The sequence below is a fragment of the Globicephala melas genome, chromosome 3, assembly GCF_963455315.2.
Source record: "Globicephala melas chromosome 3, mGloMel1.2, whole genome shotgun sequence".
NCBI classification, from domain to species: Eukaryota; Metazoa; Chordata; class Mammalia; order Artiodactyla; family Delphinidae; genus Globicephala; species Globicephala melas.
In genome coordinates, this window is record NC_083316.1 from 28,755,538 (window position 1) to 28,766,035 (window position 10,498).

General features: G+C 37.8%; 1 pseudogene; it reads right to left on the reverse strand.

Annotated features, from left to right (window-relative positions):
* Positions 1–2,192: 2,192 nt before the first annotated feature.
* Positions 2,193–4,417, reverse strand: LOC138842607 (tigger transposable element-derived protein 1-like; annotated as a pseudogene).
* Between the last annotated feature and the right edge of the window lie 6,081 nt (positions 4,418–10,498).

Sequence of the window (10,498 nt, forward strand, 5' to 3'; positions counted from 1 at the left end):
CACACGCGTTGGAAATCGTGGAGGGAGTGCAGTGTGTTGCGCAGACCATCCTCAAGCATATTAAAAGCACTCACATTTTTATTTTTATTTTTAAAATTTTTTAAATTTTATTTTTATTTGATTTACAATGTTGTGTTAGTTTCAGGTGTACAGCAAAGTGAATCTGTTACATATATACATATGTCCACTCTTTTTTAGATTCTTTTCCCTATAGGCCATTACAGAGTATTGAGTAGAGTTCCCTGTGCTCTACAGTAGGACCTTATTAGTTATCTATTTTATATATAGTAGTGTGTATATGTCAATCCCAATATCCCAATTAATCCCTCCTCCCCCTTACCCCCTGGTAACCATAAGTTTGTTTTCTACATCTATGACTCTATTTCTGTTTTGTAGACAAGTTCATTTGTAACCTTTTTAAAGATTCTACATATAAGTGACATCATGTGACATTTGTCTTTCTCTGTCTGACTTACTTCACTCAGTATGACAATCTCTAGGTCCACCCATGTGGCTGCAAATGGCATTATTTCATTCTTTTTTATAGCTGAATAATATTCTATTGTATATATGTACCTCATCTTTAAACATTCCTCTGTTGATGGACATTTAGGTTGCTTCCATGTCCTGGCTATTGTAAATAGCAAAGCACTCAGATTTTTATGTGGGAATAATTAACAGTAGAATACAAAACAGAAGAGTTCAAGGCACCTTAGTGTAGACATAGAGCATTAGTGTTGTAATGACCAAAAGTTCCATCATTTTAATTTGTAATTTGCCCAGTGGTAGAGTTGTAATGTGGAATCAAGGATGGAACTGTTACCCACCTGCTATTTGGGCACAGAGTGATTTATCAGTAATAACCTTGACTATTGCTGGAACATGTTTATAATGTTCTCCAAGGGCAGGTATGTGTGCTGGCTGATGTTCTCAGTTCATGTTCCAAATAGGAAAGGACTCCTTCTAAAAGGATTTTACACAGACGAGTGGAGAAACTGAAGGTAATATACCAACGAAGAGAACATGCCACCAGAGAGGGTGCAGGTAAAAAACATTTAGGCTAGAGAGAGGGAGAGAGCTGCAGTATCACATGAGCATTGCCATTAACTAGTAAAGACAACAGCCAATCTTTTCCAGAATGAAATAGAGGAAAACAGAATCTTCCACAGAAATTATTGATGAACTTTCTGAAGGCACAGAACTGAAGAATTACGGGTGACTTTAAGGTCTCTGAATCAAGAAGAGGATGTTCCCACAAGATGATCTGGAGCCCTAGAGGAAGACTGAGAATGGCCAAAGGACAGGTTCTTGTCTTTGATACAGAGGATAAGAGGCATTACTAGATTCTTGGGGGAAAGAAGAAAAAATTAATATAAAACTTCCTTTAAGTTTTATAAATCATCATTTTTAAGTGTAGATCTTTATAGTGTGGTCCAGGCATTCTCACAAATCTGTTAAGATACTGTTTAAATATAAGAACTCATGAACTGGGTGGTCCCTCCCCAGTTATTTAAAGATTGTGGTGGCCAGTGGAGAGAAGACCAGGTAAGAAACACCCTTACGAAATTCTGTGTTAGTGAGGTATGCTTATGACTGAGAGAGCTAATGTTTCAGAAAGGTTCTGCTTTGCTTCTCTGTTCTCATCTGTAAAATAAATATGGAAAATAGTCTTCACTTTGTATAAGTATCTTGAAGACCGAAAGAGAAAAGGTACATTAAGCTTAGCAAATGGTGAGTGCTCAATGAAAGGTTTGTTATGATTACTCACTGTCACCCCTCACACACACGAGTGTTTGTGTGCACCCCTATTTATAGACACACAAACTATAACTTAGTTTTTAAAAAACAGGAGTCTTGGAAAAGAAAATAGAGATCAGAAAGAAAGTAGTGTTCAATTTGTTTTGAAAGAAGAGAATATTTTTATTCTCCCAACATACAACATATTGCATTACTGTATTTCAACAATCTGTAAGATAAATACAGGCAGACCTCAGAAATATTGTGGGTTTGTTCCAGACCACTGCAATAAAGTGAATATCACAATAAAGTGAGTCATATGAATTTTTTTTCATTTCCCAGGGCATATAAAAGTTATGTTTACACTATACTGTAGTCTATTAAGTGTGCGATAGCACTATGTCTAAAAACACAATGTACAGACTTTAATTAAATATACTTTATTGCTAAAAATGCTATCTATCATCTGAGCCTTTAGTGAGTTTCAATCTTTTTGCTGGTGGAGGGTCTTGCCTTGATGTTGATGGCTGCTGACTGATTAGGCTGGTGGTTGCTGAAGGCTGGGGTGACCATGGCAATGTCTTAACATAAGACAACAATGAGGTTGCCACATCCATTGACTTTTCTTTTCACAACAATTTCTCTGTTGTGAAAATGCTGTTTGATAGCATTTTACCCACAGTAAAACTTCCTTCAAATTGGACTGAATCCTCCCAAACTGTGCCACTGCCTTATCAACTAATTTACATAACATTCTAAATCCTTTGTTGTCATTTCAACCATCTTTACAGAATCTTCACCAGGAGTAGATTCTATCACAAGAAACCACTTTCTTTGCTCATCCTTGAGAAGTAACTCCTCATTCATTTTATCATGAGATTGCAGTAATTCAGTCACACCTTCAGGCTCCACTTCTAATTCAGGTTCTCTTAGAACTGTAGTTACTTCCTCCACTGAAGTCTCAGACTCCTCAAAATCACCTATGAGGGTTGGAATCAACTTCTTCCAACCTGTTAATGTTGATGTTTTTACTTCTTCCCATAAATTGTGAATGTTCTTAATGGCACCTAGAATGGTGAATCCTTTCCAGAACTTTTTCAATTAACATTGCCCAGATCCACTGGAGGAATCACTATCACGGCAGCTATAGCCTAACAAAATATACTTCTTAAATAATAAAACTTCAAAGTCAAAATTACTCCTTGATCCATGGGCTGCAGAGTGGATGTTGTGTTAGCAGACATAAAAACAACATGAGGGCTTCCCTGGTGGTGCAGTGGTTGAGAGTCCACCTACCGATGCAGGGGACATGGGTTTGTGCCCCGGTCCGGGAAGATCTCACATGCCGTGGAGCGGCTGGGCCCATGAGCCATGGCCGCTGAGCCTGCACGTCCAGAGCCTGTGCTCTGCAACAGGAGAGGCCACAACAGTGAGAAGCCCGTGTACCGCAAAAAAAAAAAAACACAAAAAACAACATGAATCTCATTGTGCATCTTTATCAGAGTTCTTGGGTGACCAGGTGCATTGTCAATGAGCAGTAATATTTTGAAAGGATTTTTTTTTCTGAGCAGTAGGTCTCAAAAGTGGGCTTAAAATATTCAGTAAATCATATTATAAACAGGTGTGCTGTCATCAAACTTTGTTGCTCCATTTCTAGAGCATAGGTAGAGTAGATTTAACATAATTCCCTAACATTAACATAACCCTTTAACATAAGGCCCTAGTGTTTTTGGTATGGTCAATGAGCATAGGCTTAAACTTCAAGTCACCAGTTGCATTAGCCCCTAACAAGAGAGTCAGCCTGTCCTTTGAAGTTTTTTGTTCGTTTGGTTGGTTGGTTTTATTTGCGGTACGCGGGCCTCTCACTGTTGTGGCGTTGTGACCTCTCCCGTTGCGGAGCTCAGGCTCTGGATGCACAGGCTCAGCGGCCATGGCTCACAGGCCCAGCTGCTCCACGGCATGTGGGATCTTCCTGGACCGGGACACGAACCCATGTCCCCTGCATCAGCAGGCAGACTCCCAACCACTGTGCCACCAGGGAAGCCCCCTTTGAACTTTTGAAGCCAGGTATTGACTTCTCCTCTCTAGCTATGAAAGTCCTAGATGGCATCTTCTTCCAATATAAGACTGGTTCATCTACATTGAAAATATTTTGTTTAGGGTAGAGATTTTCATTAATTAGTTTAGCTGGATCTTCTGGATAACTTTCTGCAGCTTCTCCAAGAGCACTTGCTGCTTCACATTACACTTAATATTATGGAGACAACTTCTTTTTTTCAACCTCATGAATCAACCTCTGCTAACTTAAGACTTTTCTTCTGCAGCCTCCTCACTTCTCTCAGCCTTCATAGAATTGAAGAGAGTTAGGGCTTTTCTCTGGATTAGGCTCTGATTTAAGGGAATGTTGTGGTTGTTTTGATCACCTTGCCAGATCACTAAATTTTTCTCCACATCAGCAGTAAGACTGTTTCAGTTTCTTAACATTCGTGTGTTTACTGGAGCAGCACTTTTCCTTTTCCTTTGCATTCACAACTTGGCTAACGGTTTGGCGTAAGAGACCTAGCTTTCAGCCAGTCTTGGCTTCTGACATGCTTTCCTCAGTAAGCTTAATCATTTCTAGCTTTTGATTTAAAGGAAGAGATGTGCAACTCTTCCTTTCACTTGAATATTTAGAGGCCATTGTAGAGTTATTAATTGGCCTAATTTCAATATTGCTTTGTCTCAGGGAACAGGCCTGAGGAGAGCTGGAGAGACAGGGAATGGCCAATAGGTAGAGCAGTCAGAACACACATGATATTTATTGATTAAGTTCATGGTGGTATACGGGAGTAGTTCGTCTTGCCCCAAAATAATTACAATAGTAACATCAAAAATCATTGATCACAGATCACCATAACAAATAACATTATAATGAAAAAGTTTGAAATATTGTGAGAATTGCCAAAATGTGACACAGACACACCAAGTGAGCAAATGCTGTTGGAAAAATGGCACCCATAGAATTGCTCGATGTAGGGTTGCCACAAACCTTCAATCTGTAAAAAACACAGTATTTGCAGAACATCATACCGTGAAATGCAATAAAACAAGGTACGCTTGTATAAAGATAACAAATTGGGTAATTTTTTTCCATTTTGAAGAAAAAGTTTCTGCCTGTGAATGATCTCTGATTAATTTGTGAAAAAAGCATTTTTTATTCCATTAATATATATTTTTCATTTATAGTGATTCTATCCCTTGCCAAACCATATAAAAAAGTTAGTAAACATTCCTGTGAGACAAATCAACTCTAAGATTCACACCCTGGTGATGTTAGCAGTAATAAAACATTTTCCAGAGCATGTTACTCACATCAGACATAACTCTTAAAAGCCTATGCCCATTTGTAGCGAGAAAACTTGGTAACAATATGAATTAGAATTAGAATGGAGATGTTTTGTATTCATCAGGCTGTCTCCTGGCTTTCTATGTACATGCCTGCTGAGAATCTTTACTTTGCCCTGTAATAATTAAGTATGATTCAGTCTTACTTCACCAGTTTTCACTGAGACCACATCTGTATTATCAAATCTTTCATCTTCTCTGACTCCCTGCTAAATATAAAGTCAGGTTACAACAGAGACTTAGAAACAATTACAGTCCACGTGCTCCCTGCTAAAGTGGCTGGGGAAAATGATTAGGGGTAGGGGGTGGCTGCTTTGTCCTAACCAATTGCCTCCCTTATTCATTCCCTTTAATAGCAAGAATTGGTCAGTGGTTGCTCAGGGCATACTAAGTTAATGGTGTTAGGACTATAGCACAATATTTCTACCCAGCATATTCTACCTGTCTTATTCAAATACCCGCTGGCAATGCAAGTTTGAAAAGGTTGCTGGCAACCGCTCTCAGGTATGAATCAAAAGAACAGTCCCAGATAGCTATTAAAGGACAATGATTGGAAGTGGGCCTTGGTAAAACGCTGAAGCAGTTTTATGTGTATATAAATGAATAGTCATTAAATACCCCAAGCATTCAACTTGTATTGAAGACAACAGAAGATGCCACAGTTTGAGTTCATAGTTTTTGCCTGATTTTTCAGTTAGGTAAGAAAATTGGCCAGCTGACATAATTTAAAGGTGCAGCAGGCGGTAAAAATAGGTTTCTCAGAACCCTACAAAATCAGCATCACCAGGAGTGATAATTTATTCAGCCTACAGTTGAACTGTTTGTTGTTTCTCCCTGTGAAATTATGTGTTTCACATAATTTTATGCATTTCTTTCAAGAGTTCTACAGATTTTATAATGTTTAATTAAAAGAGCACTATATTCCCATGGTGTACACACTCATAGGTGCCTGGGCATAGAGTTCTAACCATTCTAGTGGAAGAAAAACTATTTGATTCTGCAGAGTCTTGCCTAAGCCAAACTAAATGGAGGCAAACACAATAATGTGATGTTTTTGGCTTTCAAGGAAAGACCACTCTCAGCTTCTGTTGTTAAAGATGTTCTAGAAAAACATTGTCATAATGTAACAAAATAATGATAATAATGAACATTTATTAATTTCTCACTAAGATTCAGAATAAATGCTAAACACCTCAATGCACTGAATCATTCAAATCTTTCAACACGTCCACTATGAGGGTACTTTCATTGTCCTCATTTTAATTGTTTATTTATTTTTACTTTTGGCTGCTTTGTGTCTTCATTGCTGCGTGTGGACTTTCTCTAGTTGCAATGAGTGGGGGCTACTCGTCGTTGCAGTGTGCAGGCTTCTCATTGCAGTGGCTTCTCTTTTTGCAGAGCATGGGCTCTAGGCATGTGGGATTCAGTAGTTGTAGCATGCAGGCTCAGTATTTGCAGCACGTGGGCCCTAGAGCACGTGGGCTTCAGTAGTTGTGGCGTGCGGGCTCAGTAGTTGTGGTTCGTGGGCTTAGTTGCTCCACGGCATGAGGGATCTTCCTGGACCAGTGATCGAATCCATGTCCCCTGCATTGGCAGGCGGTTTCTTAACAACTGAGCCACCAGGGAAGTCCTGTCCTCATTTTATATATGAGGAAACAGGCTGGCAAGAAGCAGAGAAGGAAAACAATGTTAAGTCGGCCTAGACTAGAGCCTGTACACTCAACCACTAGTTACTGCCCGTACACCCCAGAGAAAGCTCTAGAGGGCTGTGGAGATGGCACAGGTAACCATTCCAGTATCCTGGGCTGAGTTCTGCTTAAGAGCGATGACAATTGTTAGCAACAATTCAATTCCAGTATTTTCTCAGCACCCAACTGAATCATCATCCCCTTGATGTTATGGCTGAGGGAACAATGATTTATTACTTCTCAGATTTATAAGTGATAGATATTCACACAGAGGGAAAATAATGAAGAAAAGCAGTGATGACTGAGAGTCATGACAGCTGGATTTTAGACTCACTTTTTCTAGTAATTAACCATGTGCATTTGGGCAAAGTCACCCTATTGTTTTTCACCTCAGTTTATGTTACATTTGTCTGCAGGACAGGACAAGACTATTAGTGATTGCCTTTTTCTTGGTAGTAGAGATTACATTAACTTTCTACTTCTAAAAACTCTCTGTAGGAATTTGCAGACTTGAGAATTTAGCCAGCTTAACCTGTGGAGTTTGTTCAATTCTGGCCACATTAGACTTAAAATTCTCCAGGATGGGGTCTATGACTGCTTAATTATTTTTTTGGAGACATATACAAGGCAGTCTTTTTTGTAATGTTATTGGATAATGACGAAAAAAATTGTTGGGATAGAGGGCAATAGAGTATATATGAAACAATAGTTTTAGACATTGGATAACAGGTGCATGACAGTAATTCCTGAGAAAAGGGAAACCAATGAGGTGAACCCTGTAATCCTTCCAGCTTACCCCCTAGAGAGAATTTCCAGGCCACAGCACAGGGTTCAAAGAGAGCCCAGCCATCTCCCCAAGTTGAGGAGAAAGAGTGTGAATTCAGGGACACCAAGATGGCTAAAATTTGCAGGCAAGGTACCAGACAGGAGAACTTTAAGGAGAGGAGCTAGTGGGAGGGAGAGAAGGGAGAGAGAGAACAAACTACTCTGGAGATGAGGCTTCTACTCAAGTCTTTGGTTGAGTATTGACCAATGCATGCATGTAAGGAAACAATAAGAACTGAAAGAAGCAGAAACAGAAAAGAAACAGGGAGAGAATAATTGGAATAATTGCTCATACAGGTCTGGGAATAGTTTGTGTTCTCAGTAGCCAAAGTGAAAAGTCCTCCTAATGTGCAAGGCATCAAGTCATGTCCTGGAAAAGGTATTGCTTCAGTAATGGAATCAAATTAACGCTAGGCTAAAAGTGTTTTGACCCATCTAGCAAAGCTTAAAAGTAAGGCTTGAAAGGATAAAACTGTTTCCAAGTAAGCAAACTAAGTGTAAGAGCAAAGTATCAAAATATTTTAAACAAATATAACAAAATCCAGCACCCAAAAGTTTAAAATTCACAACGTCTGGTATCTGATATCAAATCAAAGATTACCCAGAAAACAAAGAAGCAGGAGAATATGACCCATAATCAGGAGAAAAATTGGTCAGTATAAATACACCCAGAAATAACACAGATGATATAATTAGTAAGCAAGGACAGACATTGGTATTAGCAATTTGTTTTTAGATATGTCTCCTCAGGCAAGGGAAACAAAGCAAAATAAACAAATGGTCAAACTAAAAAGCTTTTGCATAGCGAAAGAAACAATCAACAGAACAAAAAGGCTGCCTACTGAATGGGAGAAGATATTTGCAAGTGAAATCTAATAAGGAGATAATATCCAAAATATATGAAGAACTCATACAACTCAACATCAAAAAACCAAACAGTCCAATTAAAAAATGGGCAGAGAACCTGAATAAAGAAGAACCTGTCCAAAGAAGACATACAGATGGCCAACAAGCATGTGAAAGGATGCGCAATATCACTAATCATCGAGGAAATGTAAATCAAAACCACAGTGAAATATCATCTCACACCTGTCAGAATGGCTCTTATAAAAAAGACAACAGATAAGAAGTGTTGATGAGGATATGGAGAAAAGGAAACCCTTGTGCACTGTTGATGGGAATGTAAATTAATGCAGACACTGTGAAAAATAGTTATGGAGGTTCCTCAAAAAATTAAAAGTAGAGCTACTATTTGATCCAGCAATTCCACTTCTGGGTATTTATCTGAAGAAAACAAAAACACTTATTCAAAAAGATACATGTACCCTTATGTTCATTGCAGCATTATCTACAATAGCCAAGGTATGGAAGCAACCTAAGTGTCCAACCATAGATGAATGAATAAAGAAGATGTAATAGAATATATATACAATGGAATACTACTCAGCCTTGAAAAAATAATAAATTCTTGCCATTTGCTACAACATGGATGACCTAGAGGATATTATGCTAAGTGGAATAAGTCAGACAGAGAAAGACAAATATTCTATGTTATCATTTATAAATGGAATCTAAAAAACAAAAAAAAAACAAATATAACAAAACAGAAACAGAGTCATTAATACAGAGAATGAACAGGTGGTTACCAGAGGGAAATGGGTGGAGGGTTGAGTGAAATAGGTGAGGGAGGTTAAGAGGTACAAACTTTCAGCTACAAAATAAGTGAGTCATGAGAATGGAATATAAAGCATGAGGAATATAGTCAATAATAATGTAATATCTTTGCATGGTGACAGATGGTAATGACTAGTCATAGTGGTCATTTTGGAAAGTATAGAAATATCAAATCACTATGCTGTGCACCAGGAACTAACATAGTGTTGTATACCAATTATACTTCAAAAACAAACAAACAAACAAACAAACTCAGAAAATGAGATCAAATTTGTGGTTACCAGAGGTGGGGAGTGGTGGGAAGGGGTACTGGATGAAGGTGGTCAAAAGATACAAACTTACACTTATAAGATAAATAAATACTAGGGATGTGATGTACAACATGACTAATAAAATTAACACTGCTGTATGTTATACATGAAAATTGTTAAGAGAGTAAATTCTGAGTTCTCATCATAAGGAAAAGATATTTTTCTTTTACTTTTATTTTGCATCTCTATAAAATGATGGATGTTCACTAAACTAATTGTAGTAATCATTTTATGATGTATGTAAGTTAAATCATTAAGCTGTACACCTTAAACTTGTATAGTGTTGCATGTCAGTTATATCTCAATAAAACTGGAAGAAGAAACCCCAGCTATTATAAACATAATTCATATATTCAAGAAGGTAAAATATGAATATTATGAAGGAAACAAAAGAATGATATAGAAAACACCTGCAATTAACATGCAGAGACAAAATATACAACATAATTACACTGGATAAAAATTACACTGGATGGGATTAGACACTGCAAAAGAAAAGAGTAATGCATCAGTGAGCTGGACAATTAATTTAAAACTGTCTAACATATTTTTAAATAGAGTTCCAGAAGAGGAGAAACGTGTGTGTGTGTGTGTGTGTGTGTGTGTGTGTGTGTGTGTTATGAGGACACAATGGCTGAAAATATTTCCAAATTTCATGAATTCTGTAAACTCAAATTCAGCAGTCTCTACTTACCCCAAGCAAAAGAAACATCAAGCAAACTACACCAAAGAACATGATAATCAAATTGCTGAAAATCAGTGTCAAAGAGGAAGTTGTTAAAGGAGTGGGGGAAAAAAGAGGCTTCACATTTGGAGAAATAAATAAAAGATTGACAGAAGACTTCTTATAAGAATAATGCAATTAAGAAGACAATGGCA